Source organism: Enhydra lutris, unplaced genomic scaffold (assembly GCF_002288905.1).
Source record: "Enhydra lutris kenyoni isolate GAN:26980312 unplaced genomic scaffold, ASM228890v2 scaffoldscaffold28, whole genome shotgun sequence".
NCBI lineage: Eukaryota > Metazoa > Chordata > Mammalia > Carnivora > Mustelidae > Enhydra > Enhydra lutris.
Window position 1 is genome coordinate 5599693 of NW_019154112.1, and position 5355 is coordinate 5605047.

The following is a 5355-nucleotide window of genomic DNA, read 5'->3' on the forward strand; positions in this document are numbered from 1 at the left end:
AGGTTCTGCAGTGAGGGACTAGGAGGTCAGTCACTGGCCTCAAGGTCACCCACATGGTCCTGTCCGCTCCCCAGCAGGGGCTCCAGGGGGTTGGGGGGCTGCCTCATGATTGCCGTTGCGGGCCTGCCTGTGTGTGGTGAGTGTATAGAGCAGTGCTGGGCTGTGTGGGAGGATGGCCTGTGCAGCCCTCTCCCCCCAACCCACCCCCTGCAAAAGTTGCCTCATGAGACTTTGAAGGGTGGGGGTCAAGTAGTGTTTCAGATGGAAGAGGCAGCAGCCACCGGAAGTGCCCCAGGGGGACAGGGGGTGCAGGGGGGTGATGGGAGGTGGTGGGGAGAGGCTCTCCCCAGACTTCTGTCCCCCAGTTCCATCCCCACCCCCACACCCCTGCAGGCTCCCAGGTCCCTGGGGTTTGCGTTCCATTTCTGCTCCAGTTCCATGGTTGTTAATGGCCATTGTTCCATGGAGAAAGACAAAAATGTTTTCAGTTTAGAGGCATTGTCTCGGACTTTCTCTCCGTGGGCCAAGGGCCTGGGATGGGAGGCCTCCCCTTGGCAGGGTGGCCCCAGGCAAGGAGGAGTCCCATTTGATGTGGGAGGGGCGGCTGGCGTGAGGAGATGAGTGGACTCTTCTGTCTGTCTGTTTGCCTGTCTGTGGTGGGTGTCCAAGGAGGAAGCCCTGAGAGGGTCCAGCATGGACAAGAGAGCTTCTCCCTTAACCTAGCTTTGGTTTTGTCTTGCCTTCTGACCCCTGCCAGCCCCCAGACCCATCCTAGCTACTTTATTTATTTATTTTTAAAGATTTTATTTATTTGACAGAGAGAGAGTAGGCAGAGAGGCAGGCAGAGAGAGAGGAGGAAGCAGGCTCCCTGCTGAGCAGAGAGCCCCATGCGGGGCTCCATCCCAGGACCCTGGGATCATGACCCGAGCCAAAGGCAGAGGCTTCAACCCACTGAGCCACCCAGGCACCCCCCATCCTAGCTACTTTAGCTCCTGCCTACTACTTAGGCTCCCCCACTGTGAATGAGCAAGAAACTTCCTCTCTCTGGGCTTCATTTCATCTTCTGTAATATAAGAAGTTTCCAAGACTCTTCCTGGTTCTAAGCTTTGGCAATGACAACTCAGTGGCCTTGCCTTCACATCAAGACTCCAGTGGTCAGAGCTGGCCTAGATTTTTGGCTGAGTTGAGAGCTACTTGAGCAGTGGGCTTTGAAAGTAAGGTACCTGCCCCTGCCACCTTCGATATTTAAAAATTTATTTTGCAGTCTGGAGTTCCACCATTAGAGATTCACTCCTTTGGAGTCTACTTCAAAAGCCGTTTGTGATAAAATGGAGAGGAGGTAACACCTTTTAACACTAAGGATTCTCTTTTGTTTATATATTTCCCTTCACAGTGTTGAAATCATTTTCAGATATACCATGTCATTTGGGACACAACAGCTCAGCAATTAGTTGACCACTGGTTGGTTAAGACCCCGGGAAGTTGTAACTCAAGATAAGAACCTAGACACAGGTGATCTCCTCCTAGGAATGACCTGCATTTTAACAGAGGAACGTCCTGAGGGTAAGTATAATCACAAAGGCATGCCTGTCTGGTGGCAGAAATTTCAAGCCCAGCAATTTCCGGCAGGAGACACTATCTACTCTGGCTGGGAATGAGGCTGCAACCCCAGAGGGACCTGTGGGTGTGGGTCTGCTCGGCCACACCCCTGCCCACTATTGTCAAATCAAGTAACCAGCCCTCAAGGATTCCCCAGACCCCCTATGAGGGTGGATCTGCTTGGGCAGGTGTCTGGATTCATGGGAAACATCCAGAGAACAATAAATAATAACTTGAAAAACAGAGTCAGGGAGTGTGTAAGGGCAGAGCAGGGGTACAGGAGAGCAGAAATCAGGGAGGGCTGGGGCGGGGTGAGAGTTAGTGCAGATCCTGGAAGGCTAGAGAAGGTAAGTGTGGGAAGAAGGGGGTGGAGGCAGTGGTGGTCTTCTCTAAGAAGGGCTACCTGGGCACAAAATCTTGTTTGAAACTGGCCAGTCGTAATTAGAGACCAACCTTGAAACAGATTCAGTGTCCACAAGAAAAAAGAACAATCACTGATCGGGGCCCCTAGATCGCAGATGGTTTCTGCACATTGTCTCACTTGAATCTTGAACTAGTCTAGATTTTATCACCCACAGTTTTACAGAGAAGCAAGCTGAGGTTCAAAGAGAGTGTGGAGGCTGCCTGAAGTCATACAGCTTGGTCAACGGCAGATCTGGGAGTCAAACCGGAGTCAGTCCGGGCTCCAAAGCCTGCCTTCTAACCACTGCTGCAAAGATGACATCCATTCTGTAACGCAGCCTCCTCTTCCCCGGCAAGGGCATTCTTGAGGCACAGACAGCATCCTTGCTATTTCCTGCACAGGCTTGTTCTTTTTTTTTGAGGCGGGGGGAGGTCAGTAAGCGAGTTGGGGAGAGGCAGAGGGAGAGGGAGAGCGAATTCTAAGCGGGCTCCACGCCCAGCACAGAGGCTGACACGGGCCTCCACCTCACGACACTGAGATCACGACTGGAGCTAGAATCCAAAGTCAGATGCTCAACCAACTGAGCCACCCAGGTGCCCCCTGCCCAGGACATTCTTGACCTGTGCAACAGGCAGTGATGGGGTTCCTCTCCAGCCCTGGCTCAGAGATGACAGCAAGAGGAAGAAAACGTCTCTAATACCCCAGGGTTCAGCAAACTTGTCTGAAAATATTTTCGTCTTTGTGGGCTATATGGCTCTGGGGAAAGCAGCCATCAACATTATATAAATGAATGGGCACGGCCAGGTTCCAGTAAAACTTGATTTACACACATATCTAATTCATACATTTATCCGTTCAAGCAGCAATTCATCTGAGTGCTGACCCATTCAAAATATTTGGGGGGAGCACCTTCCATGTATCAGACACTATTCTAGGTGATGGAAATGCCATCAACCAGATAACCCCCCACCCCTCGGAGCTCACGTTCTTTACTTGTCCCCTCCTTGGTGACCAGTTCGATGTGTTTAATTGAGTAGAATCTCTACTGATCACAATGTAGGGAGATTAGGATTTCTTCGATGTGTTTTTAACCCAGAGGAAAAAGGCAAGTCACATTTGAAGGTGAAAGGCCGCCCAGGACAGTGGGTAAGTATAGATTCTACAACCAAATTGCTTCTGCCACACACTGGGAGTATGCCCTCACACAAGTCCTATCACCCCTTTGTACCTCAGTTTCCTCACCTCTACAAAGGGGATGACAATATCAGCACCTGATTCCCAAGTCCTCTCAAGCAGACTGTCTTGAGAGTCAACTGAGTGAAAATTTATAAAACATCTACAAGAATGCTGGACTCATGGGAAACACATTATAAGCTTCTGTTACATAAAGGAGATGTCCAAGAGAAAGAAAAAAACAAATGGAGGGGCACCTGAGTGGCTCAGTCAGTTGGGTGTCTGACTCTTGGTTTCAGCTTGGGTCATGGTCTCGGGGCTATGGGGTCGAGCCCCAAGTTGGACTCTGTGCTCAGCGTGGAGTTGACTCAAAACTCTCTCTCTCTCTGCCCCTCTTCCATTCTCTAAAAATAAATAAAATCTTTAAAAAAGAGAAAAAACAGGAATTAGATCACGAGACAGATAATTCCAACTTCATCAGAGCCCTGTGCTGGACAAACACTTTCAAGTTCCTTTGCTCCTATCTCCTCATTTTAAAGACAATATAGATAACGACATAGACTCTCACTGCTTCTTTCACTCAGGTGGAGTGAGTCCAAATGAAAGGTTCCAGATGAACGGAAAAAAAAAAACAACAACAACATGTTATTTAAAAACCAGGGCCAGGGCCAGGGCCAGGTACATAGTTCGCTGGTGGGCACCATCAGTTGGAGGAGGTGAGATTTGTGCAGATGGGCCAGTTAATTAACAAGACAAGCATAGGGGACCAAGGAGCACCCATTAGGTGGTGAGCGTGCCGAGAGTCTGTGGCTCTTGCTGGTTGCAGAGGAGTGAGAGGTGAGAGAGCACAGGCAGGCTGGGTCCAATTCTGGAGGGCTTCGAATACTGGGTTGTTTAGACTTTCCTCTCAGGAGCAAAGGTTACACTAATGTTCTCCCCACTTTGGGATACCATGACAGGTGACACTCATGTCTGAGGCTTACCTCCATGAGCATACACCAGAGTAGACTGTAGCAGAGGGAAACCAGGCTTCCAGTTCCAAGGAACTATCTGTGAAAGAGTTCATATCTCCAAGTACAACAGATAAGGAGTCCCACCCGAGCCCACCATTTTAATGGTAATTGCTTCTTTTCACATATTGTGGACAGAGAAAATGATTGGTGTGATATGTTGTGTTATGGGGGTCTTGGGAATTTGTTGAGGGTTTTTTTGGGTGTGAATACTTCAAATGTATTTGGAACAAAACGTGTTTTCAGTTTGGAGGGTATAATGTGCATTGGTTAAAACTTGTTCATTGGGTCACTCAAATTCTCCATTATTCTCAGGATGACTTTTGTCTACTTTTGGAGATAGACTTTTGTCTATCTTTTGGAGATTTCTGACCCTTATCCATGGCCAGAAATTTGTTCATTTTTCCTTGGTTTCTGTCAGTGTTTACTTTATGTATTTTGAAACTAGATTAAGAATCTTAGGAATTACATATTTTTTGTAAGATTATGACTTCTATCTGTATATCTTCTTTGTTTCTTTTAGTGCTTTTTGCCTTGGTATATTTCCCCCATCTGTTCATATTCAAAATGTTCTTGTCATTTGGTATCAAATACATCTGTGTGAACAGCATAGAGTAGGCTTTTTGCCTTTCATAGAGGAATTTTTCTCTTTTTTCATGTACTATCTCCATGATTTTTTTAGACTTAACCTGTCATTTTATTTTATGTTTCCTGTTTAGTTTGCTTTCTTATTTATTTTTTTTTCTGGCTTTTTTTAAGATTACCTTTTCTCCCCCACCCCACCTCCTGCCTTTTAATTCACTCTAAGTATTTGGAAGATGATTTTCCAATTCTCCATCTCTTGTTGGTTACTCTTAAACTTGAACCCATATATTCTTTAACTTATGCTTTCCTATCAATGTCTATAGCTAATCAGGAACTCTGTCTCCTTTAGCACGCTTAAGTGTTCCTCCTTCTCCTCCATTTGTCACCTTCCAAGTTGAGATCATCTGAGTAGATTACAGTTCCATATTGTTGTTTTTATTTTCACTTATTTATTTTTTAAGTAAGCTATACACCCAACATGGTGCTTGAACTCACGACCCCGAGATCAAGAGTTGAATGTTCCACCAACTGAGTTAACCAGCCACCCCCATATTGTTGTTTTTAAAATGCTTACATTGTGCCTCA